Below are 10,713 nucleotides of genomic sequence, written 5' to 3'. Positions count from 1 at the left end.
AAATGTACAGTATCATATTATCTCAGCTGCTCTCCACAAGTGGGTGAGCATTTATTATGAAATTGTGAGAAAATTAGATTATGAGTCCCTCACACCTTTATTTTGAAGGTTAATGATACTTCCATTCCAGTTAAAAGTTTGTAAAGATGTACAGATGCACATTTCGTAATGTTTATTACTGTGTGAGCCTTTTCACCCAAGTGTTTTATTTAAATATTTGCCAGTGAGGTTTGCAACATATAGTCTGACCGTCGCAGTCTACATTAGAGACAGCATGCAGTGTGCCTCTGCTCCAGCAATTCGGTGGTTAAACACCTAGCTAGGCAAGCTGCTAGGGTGTTTAAGTTAGCTGCTGATTGCAAGGGGTTTAAAAAACAGTAAGCAGCCTGTCAGAACTGAAATCGACCCCAACCAGCAAGGATGTCAGTTGGAACAGTTCTCAGGCCTGCTGGATGCAGGGCCTGTTGTTTGGACCAAGCAGACTGCGTGAAAGGTTCAGAGAGAGATAATTCGGGGGTTGTCCCTTACAGAGGTAGGAGGGCTAAGTATTGGTAAAGAGCTTAGCTCTCTAATCTGTAGTTAAGGAACAGACAAGCATGTTAGTTCAGACTCCAGAGGGAGCTACTGTAGGTATTTTGTTTTCACTCCGGTTCTGTTTTACACCCTTTTGTTAATAAACCTGAAAAGCAAACCCTAGATTTCCTGCCTTAATGTTAGAGAAAAGACCCTGCAAAGTGGCTGAGTGTCACAGGAGACCAGCACTTTTAACACCTTTATACCGGATCATTTGATTGAGCAAAGCAAGTAGGTAAAATACATTTTAATTTATCTCCACAAAATGACATACACACAATGTTACACAATTACACTCAAAATACACTTACTGGGATGGGGGGAAACGAAATAAGTTGTTTCCAAAATGAAATCTTGGAAAGCAATGTCTCTAGGAGAAATTTCCCAGATCCGGGAGTTGCGCGCAAACAGAGCTGGAAACAGTCCTCAGTCAGCGGCGTCAGTCACAACCACTGTGTATTCCGACGGAGCTGCTTCCTTCGTTTAGCCACTGCTGTATTGGTACTTGGAATCTTAGTTCTTTAGAAGTCTTGAAGCTTGTTACAAAATCTTAGTTAAATATTGTAGAACTTTAGATGACTCTTGTTACGATGTTATGGACCTGTAGAACTGATTCCTGACAGACTGCACAGATTCTTATAGGGTTAAAACTCCTATACCTACCCTGTGCAGCAAATCACTCCATGGGAATAATTTCCCACACCTATCTCGGAGTTGCCAATACATTGCAAACCTGGCAGAGGTGGCTTCTCATTCTGCTAAGGGCATGCGCGAACCTTGCACCTTTGCCGCTTAGCATATGAGACCCAACCTCTTTACCTGGCGACACTCAGTCTGGGCGAGCCACCATTTGCCAAACTGCCCGGACTTCGCACTAAGATGGGGGTACTTGGTTTATTCCGCCCGCCCTGACACCTTAGTAGCTCTGAGACTTTCAACTCCGGACCTCCACAGACATTGTGGCGTTATGCCAGCAGGATGTTTTAGAAGTCCGGAGCTGGATATGCTCAGCTCATTCACAGTACTTTACTGACATGCATTTCTAAGTGAGCGCAATCATAAAATGAGTTTTTCCCGGTCTCTGGTGTTTTGAATGAAAGTCCAAATGTGGCTGACATGTTGGAACAATTAAAATAGGGGGACTTTCATTCACCAATTTTTATATAATCTTATAATCTTATAAAAATTGAGTTACATGGTTCTTCATGTTTCCGAACGACACGCACTTTTCAGCAATTTTCAGCACTCTAGGAGCTTCCTAACGTAAGTTAGCCAAAAGCTGTTTTCTACACTGCTTTAAAAACATTTTCTCACTTTAGATTTATAAGTAAAACATTTCTACATTCTACACCATACTTAGAAAATACTTGTATCTCGCCACCTTATACCTACCTGAACCCCAACCTGGCACCAAGCCGGGCATAATACCTTTATTATTGGCTTGGGTTCTCCCTCACCATCACACTGAGTTGTCACAATTGGTGGAGAATTTGGACACTCTAAAAGGCATAGGACCTAAATGTCTGAGAGTTTGAAAAACAAAACACATACTCTTGGGCCTCATGCAGTAAAGGGCGGAAAAAAATTGCTAGGATTTTTAAATCACCATTTTTGGCAGTGTTGCTATCACAGTATGCAGAAAGGGCCGAATACCAGTGATAACAACATGTGCAAAAATGACGAGTAGCCGCCGGCGATAGGATCGGTCCTCCAAAAAGGCCTTACCCGGTGAGTTCTGCTGCAGAGAGAGAGCCGCCTCTCCCTGCGCAAATATTTAATTTTTAATTTCAATTTTAATAATAGTGTAGATGAGCAGGGGGTCTCAGGAGCAGAACCGCTTTGGTTTCAGGTCCAGGGAACCCCTGCTTCCTGAGATACAGGCCCTGTTATGGGGTGCCGGTATCTCCTATGCTTTGAATTCCCACGGTCACGTGACGGGGGACATTTAAATGCATAGGAGATACCGGCACCCCATAATGGAGCCTGTATCTCTGGAAGCAGGGGTCCCCGGACCTGAAATCAATGCGGTTCTGATCCAGAGACCCCCTGCTCATCTAGACTAGTATTAAAACACAAATTTAATTAATTTAAAAAATCATTATAATAGAGGCTATCTGCTATTGTAATGAAGCTACTTTATTGTAATTTTTATTAATTGCGTGTGGGAGCAGTGGGTCTCCTGAGGTGAACCGCATTGATTTCAGCCTCGGGAACCCCCTGCTTCCAGAGTTACAGGCCCTGGTATTTAAATCTCCTGGTTATTTCACGAGGACGCTTTAAAACTATATCCCCAATCTGATTGGTTGTAGTCGACCATGTGACTCCCTTTGGATGACGACACATCCTTTCCCCAAAAAACTTGTCACATGGTCTACAACAACCAATCAGATTGGGGCTATAGTTCCCACAATCTGATTGGCTGAGATACCATGTGACGCCGGCGATCTTGGATTTTGTGACGTCATCTTAAAGAGAAATTAAGCACAGCCATTCTGATTGGCTGGCTTCATTTCCTTTACATGACGTCACCAAAAAAAAAGGCACATGGTTTTCACTGGCCAATCAGGCCCGTGGGAACCATTTGCCGAAAATCTGACGTCATAGGCCTATAAAAGCCTATGCAGCCTCATTTTACGGCAAGAAGCTGAGGAGGAAGGACCTTCTCCTCCAATAGGAGAACAAGGACGTGCCTGCGACAGATACAGATGATGAAGAAGATACAGATTAAGACCCCAGAAGACCCCGAAAGTGACGAAAATGGATTACAATTTACAGAAGAAAATAAAGAAAGAAGAAAAGAACTCTGGATTTTTTTACCTGTGGATCGTTGGTGTTCCAGATAGTGGATTGGTTCGAGAGCTTGCGGAACCACGGGAATTGGAGGGTGAAGACATCTAAGGGTAAGGAAAAATATTAAATGTATGTTATTTTTATTTTACAGGTTTCTTTAATTTTATTTTTATTGTGATTGTATTTTTTTGATGACCATTCATTGCCACTGTACTGTATGTATGTATGTATGAAAGTATTTTTATGGATATACATACATACATATAGGGACAAGCAATGGTTGTTTTCACAAATGCTTGCTTTTATGTATTTTACAAGTATATTGGTAATTTGTTTTTTAATTATTATGCTCTTTATTTAGTGTTTGTATTTAGTATGCTGGTATTTTTGGTGGTGTTTTAAATGATTTATTTCTGGCTTTTGATTGGTGTTTGCTTTTTAATGTTGGATTATTTTGTGACTTTTGTTTTACAATAACGCAGTTTATTTGGATGTTTATTTTATTTATTCATGGTTTTGTTTTGGTGTTTTAATTGTTTATTCTGGGCTTTATTTTGGATTAGATTAATTGATTTGTGTTAATTTTGTTGTGTTTACTTCTTAATTTGTTTTTATTTTGTGATTCTTTGGAATGCATAGGAGATTATTTGTGATTGTTTGGAATGCATAGGAGATTGTTTGTAATTGTTTTTTTTTTAAAGTTGACCATTGTCTGGCACAGTGTTAAACCATGTTCATATTATATGGACATGATGAACACATGGGTGAAGGGTGGGCATACTGGGTCCAGGGTGGGTGCTTAGGCCTTCCGAGTATGTAGCAGGGCAGGGTGGGTTATCCCCTTAATTACTATAGCAGTTATTAACCACTAAGTTGATAAAGGGGCTAGGGGCCATTAGATTGTATTTATTATGTATTCTTGCTGACATCGGAGGACATGGCCCTGCAGCATGCTGACGAGGATGCCCTTCACATTGCCAGAGGTAAGTAGAACTGTTTTTAATTTACTTTATTATTATTTATTATATTATTACTTTATTTATTCTGCATGGCAAATGTTGTGTTTGAAAATGGGCAAATAATCTATTATCCATATCTGGATAATAGTTATTTTGCCCATTACTGTATTTTATGTGTTTGGGGATGGGGGGGGAGCTGTATTGGTTTAAATGTAGGACATGTTCTGTTTTTTAAATACAGGATTGGAACCGCAGGCCAGCGGAGACCCACGTGGACCACCCGAGGACACCCAGACACCCACGGGTACCACCCAAGGACCAGCGGATGCCCACGGGTACCACCTGATGACCCACGGACACCTGCAGGGACCACCCAAAGGCCCCCATATCCCTGTGGGAACCACCCAAGGGCCCACAGACCTCTGTGGGAACAACCTAGGGCCCCCAGACACCTGAAGGCATAACCCTGGAGGCCCACAGAGCCTGGTGGGGACCACCCAAAGGCCCCAAGACACACGTGGGTATACCACGGGGTGCATTGTGGGGCCTGCAGATACCCATCGGGACCACCATGGGACCCCACCGGCCTGGGCTATTAATCGAGTGTGTAAAAAAATTAATCACATCACAGGGGGTGGGTGGGTTGTGTATTGGTGTTTATTAGATATTGTAATGGTTTATTCGGGGCCTAGGAGGTGGGTATAGGGCTGTTGTGTGTGTGTGTATTTTTTTTTGTATTGTGTGTAACGGGGGTGGGTGAAGGGGGTATTAGCCCCAAGGATGGGTATTTAGGCCTACCGGGTGGGTAGCTGAAGCCGGCAGGAAGCTGGCGATAAGTGGCTTATCGCTGCTTACTGCATGATGCCCTGTACAGTATGTTTTTTTTAATGGATGCTCAGCAGGAGTAAAAATGAGTTAATAAAAGTTTTCATTTGTCTTTAGAAATGAGAACACAAAAACTGACGTGCAAACACAAACATTAAAAAATAATGAAAAAAAGTGTCCAAAAAATTGTGAATGTTCTGTATGTGACATATAAATATAAATGTAAAATGCTTAAATAAGGTGAAAAAAAGGGGCTAGATCTTGGACACACTTCAGATCTGCCTATAAAACCTATAAACTTCAACTTAACGAAGACAAAGATGAAAGACAAAAGAAGAAAAACCATATCAGTTTAATAGAGTCAAATACTCAAATGTATTAATAGTGAATAAGTGATAACTCGCAAAAAAACAGTATAAAGGAACCCTATATTGAATCAGGATTATTACACACAGCTTGTTGAGATTGCCTCTTCTGGAATGTCTCTGTGGCGTGCCGACCGCTGCAGTCAAGTCAAGTAGAATAAATGGAGTGAAAAAAAAATTGAGAGAAAAACAGTGCACAACCAAGATAAAGGGTCCAGTGAAAAAAAGCTTGTTTATCAAGAAGCATTAGTGTCATGTTCCCTGAGCACTTTTAAACTCGGTGGTCCAGCTGCACTTTCGCGCCAAACCATATTGACGTCACAGCATGTGCGCGCATACTGTGCGCATGCGCTTGCCTTCTTCACACGTCCCATGCATCTGCTCAGTTGGGCACCTCATAACGGGGCCTGTATCTCGGGAAGCAGGGGGTCCCCGGACCTGAAACCAACGTGGTTCAGCTCTGGAGACCCCCTGCATATCTACACATGAATAAAGTTTTGATTACAAATATTATTTTTTTGCCGATATTTGCGCAGAGAGAGTGGCGGATCTCTCTCTGCTGCAGGCTGATCTCGGCAGGGGAGACCTTATCGGCATGTTATCGGCAGGCAGACTGTCTCACCACCGGCTACTCGCCATGTTTGGAAATGTTGCTCTCGCAGGGATTCGCCAAGGATTCGCCCATTCCTGCATACTGCGAGGGCAACACGCAAAAAACATGGCAAGTTCAAACCCCTGCCGAAATAACTTTTTCGATGCTTAATGTATGAACCCCTATGTATTTCATTGATTTGTGCATTATAGTTATGCCACATTGCTTACTTCTGTTATGGATTCCTGAGTAACTTAATACTGCATTATACGGTTCACATTGCTACCATATATTATGTATGAAACACTAGTTATATCTGTTATGAAGATCAGAATAACTTAATATTTCACTATTTAGTTTTTATAAGTTTAATTTTCAAGTTCACTTTGTGCATATTGTCTGATGTAAAATCCTTAGGTAATAGGTGGTCCCAGCAGGGAAGAGAAAGCACAGCCGTGCAAATAAGGGGTTAATCTGGGGCTACAGCATGTCTGATGAAAAACTCTTTAATGGATATGTGACAACATGGTGCAGACAAGTAAAAAACGTTCCCCTGTGTCTTATGCACACAATTGTGCTGACAATTCAGTAACAGTCAGACCAAATCCTTAGGTTGTATGTGTAACCCGAGCGAACCGTGTTACAAGGCAGTATTGAATTGTAGGCAATTGGGGAATGGCCACAGTTCATTGGTTAGCAAGGGATTTAAAAGACGCAGGAACAGCCTCAAACGTGACCCCCTGACGAAGCACACAATTGCGAAACGCGTAGAGGTCACGTGAGGCTGTTTAGTACGCCTACCCGTTGGCTGGTGCCAGATGTCTGGGGAGCTGAAGCGGACAGAACATCAGCTGTTGATCGGTGCAGCCCGGACAGTTACATCAGCACAGATCACAGCAGTCCTGCTTTTCATCATTCCTGGTTAGTATTTTGGCAAACCGCAGTGGGATTTTTCTGTTATGTTTTTTTTCTATGTTTACAACTGAGATGTTGGTTAGTTGTGTATTTGTACTCACTAGTTTTTTAATTGTTGTCCATCTGTATCATTGTAGTGGTTGTGCAAGTAGTGGCAATCACCCGTACACATATATTGTTAGTGTGTATAATTCTATGTATTAATAAATATTGTGTTATAATTTTTACTTACAGTTTGTCGTCTCTATTGAGCCTCACTCACATAATTGGTGATTTTTAATATTCACCAATTGGCAATATATATTTTTTATATTTGTACACTATACCTCTGCAGCATGGTGCTGCATATTTCTTTCGTAACCCCGGTGCGTTGTGTGCTGTATGCATCTCTGTTTTTTTTGTTAATGGAGAGAACGCCTTTGGGCATTCTTACATAGGAGCATTTGTGAGTACTTCCATGCATCCAGCAGCAAGGGGCTTACTTCATTTGACAACATTTGACAGCATGAACACGGCTTCCCTGCTTCCACTTAATACAAAAGTGTTTTCTTTATTTCTATAGAGCACAGTACACTACAAAAGTTATGAGAAAGATTACATAAATGAATAGTGTTTTTTTTAATAAAGTGTGAAACTGCAACAGTAGGTATGTACTGTACGAAGTAGTTAGACAAAGACACGTGTCCATTTTATCTTTTCTCCAGACACTTGCATTCATAGTATCATAAACAAAGATATTCAGTGTGCCACCTGCCGGTCACACACTAAACTGCAACAACACAATTAATAATTAATTAATAATTCTGTCTGACCACAAACGAGGTCAGTGCAAGCTCAGTGTGAGTTTGTTGCGGGCTCAGTGCGGCAAAGTGTGCAGCAAGGTCGGGGATGAGGTGCACACTTTTGGGCGCAATTTCACATAAATCATGCTTTATCTGTATGTTAACCTGGTTATCCTGGCTTGCCCACTAGCTCAGCCAGTCCAAGTCTACTCCAGTAATGTCTCCGGTAAAGCACAAGATTTCAAAATGCAACCCATGCCTATTTGTAATGTAAATGTTTAGCCTTTTTGAAAAGTGATGGAACACAATCCAGCAAAATAGATGCAAATGTGGATACTTCAGTAATTAGGTGTATTTGTTTATGCTGTCGCAATTTGTAGTGATTCTTTGTTGCAAGGTAGGAAAACAATGTTGTAAGCTTTAAACATAGTATGCTAATGTCATAAGGTACCTTTTAAGTCATGTTGATTATTAGACATTTCGGAAACACTTCAAAACGCCTCCTCAATATGATGTGTTTTTCCCTAAAATGTGATTCCATGTCTCAAGCCTCAAAGGGATAATAATGTGGCCAAATTAGTGACCTTTCATTGAAATATCGGCAAAGTGAAAAAAATATCATATGTGTGTTTTATCTATATAGTCTCAAAATTAATTAAATCTATCAATTATTTAGAATTTCATTAGCGAATCTAGCAATTTTCGACAATTCAAAATTCTCTAAAATTAGCATGTTAAATGTAATGGCAATGCACATTGGCTCAATGCATAGCAAATCGTCTGCAAACCTTTACTGAGCTGTAGATTCTTTTGTGACTAGAAATGGGAAAATGTTGCATGGTTTGCGACCTCATGTTAAAGGTTTGATTTTAGTTATATGCTTAGGCAGTTAAGCTTTAGGCAGTTACACTTTAGGCAGTTATGTCCAAGCATTCAGAATCCCATAACATAAATAGCTTATAAATTTCAGTGATTAAGGAGTTAAAGTTTCTGTAATATGCACAGAGTGAAAGCTACTTAGACTGAAGTGCATCACCCATTACTGGAAGGATGTTGTGGTGTAAAAGGTATCCAACAATAGCATTATTAATGTTTGTCCGTACCTGAATTTAATGGATGATTAAGTATTTGGTTTGCCATGCAGAGAAAAATTTACAGCATTAACAGATCCAAATGGCTTAACAATGGTCTTCTGCTCCAAATGGTTCCATTTTTTTTTTTTTTAGAAAAGATAACCCTGATAGAAATAGAATAGAACAAGGGCAAGGAGTCAATGTTATACATGAGTTCTTACAATAGTTGGACATTTCAATATACAATTATCTAACACATTTTGTACATTAGAATGTTTAAAAATAGACGGTATCATACAAGTGTTAAGTTATTAAAATTAAGAAGACACAGAAGTATTGTTTTCTAATAATGTTCTGGAACAGATTGTTGCTTCTGTCCATCCCCCCACCCCACCCCCTTTCTCTTGTAGCTTCTGCCTGTCAGCTTTATTCAGTTGCATGCCTATCTGCTCTTAAGACTGCCAGTGTCTGTGTGTTAGACACATTGTTTCAATCCCTGATCTATCCACAGCCAGTGGGTTGCTATAGCAACCTCTCAGCCCTCTTATGTGAAAATGGGCTATTCTACCCTCCCCTGTGTCTGCTGACAAGATAGTTCAGTCCCATCACCTTTCTTCTGTGACACTTGCTCCTCACTTCTTTTTCCACCCAGGACAGAGTGAGTACCTGCCATGCTAATACCCCTGGCAAGGCCTTTCCGTTTTTACCACACGTCATTCCCTTGATACACTCATAGAGAAGCACTCTCTACTACACCACTACACCTACAAGAACCCTTTGTTTCTCTACCTCTGCAATAAAGATAGAAAAGACAAAAAGGACTTGTGCTTTGGAACAGGGAAGGCATGAGTTAAGCTATCTGGGTCCATTCACATCCTACATGTGACCATGGTACCAGAATAAATATCATTTTCTGATCATCCTTACAATCTAGTTACCTACATTTTCAGATAAAAAGTCGTCAGTCTTATGTCACATGCTTTGTATTCATCATTATATACTATATTTATCAATGTACACTTTGTACTGGGGTGAAATGTATTCATATAGCTCATAAAATGTAGCTATTGCTACACAATGATACAATAAGGTCCATTTTTGATATAGAAGTAGCATTATAGAATTTATTTAGAAAGAAGAGAGCAGGAAAAAAGGGGTTGAACTGATGTTTTATGTAACAGATTGTCTAAAAATACTGAAATAGAAGTGTTAGTTTATACTGTATATATTTTTTGCAAAGTGGCACCTTAAAACTCTAAGGGACCCATTCTAGTAGTTTTGATAACAAACTCATTAAGGTTTTTGAGCAGTTCTCGCACAATTTGGCAAGGTTGCTATTCAGAAATCCTTGATGAGTTGCCAAACTCGTACTGGGAGTGCATTTTCCTCTACATTCTCGCTCCTGGCAAAACTCACTGAGCGGGAGCTGCCAAACAGCAAACAAGCGCCATTTCGATAAAATCACTCTATTCTAGTTGCCTCGAGAATCTCAGCGGGGCTCTGAAATAGCGAGTTTATCAAAGATCATGGGATTTGAGAGTGGGACTTAGAAAAAAATGCATTTTTCATGCATCGCATTGAAGCCGGGATTCTCCAGAGCTGATACACATTAATACCATTTCCGGAGACACCCGGCTTCAATCCTTTTTCAATAAAAATACATTTACAAGCAGCTTCATTACCTTAGCGGCTAACTGCGAAGGCAATGAAGGGGTTAAATACCAGTGCCCGTTTTATTGTGGGTAGCGGTGGTGGGTGAAGGTGGAATTTGGTCCATGGTGGGTTTTTATGCCTTGCGGGGGTGTTGCGGGAGGAGTAAACTCCTTCAATACCTTAGTG

This window comes from Ascaphus truei, chromosome 7 (assembly GCF_040206685.1).
Source record: "Ascaphus truei isolate aAscTru1 chromosome 7, aAscTru1.hap1, whole genome shotgun sequence".
Taxonomy (NCBI): Eukaryota; Metazoa; Chordata; class Amphibia; order Anura; family Ascaphidae; genus Ascaphus; species Ascaphus truei.
The sequence above is the reverse complement of the archived record's forward strand: the minus strand, read 5'-3'. Positions refer to the sequence as shown.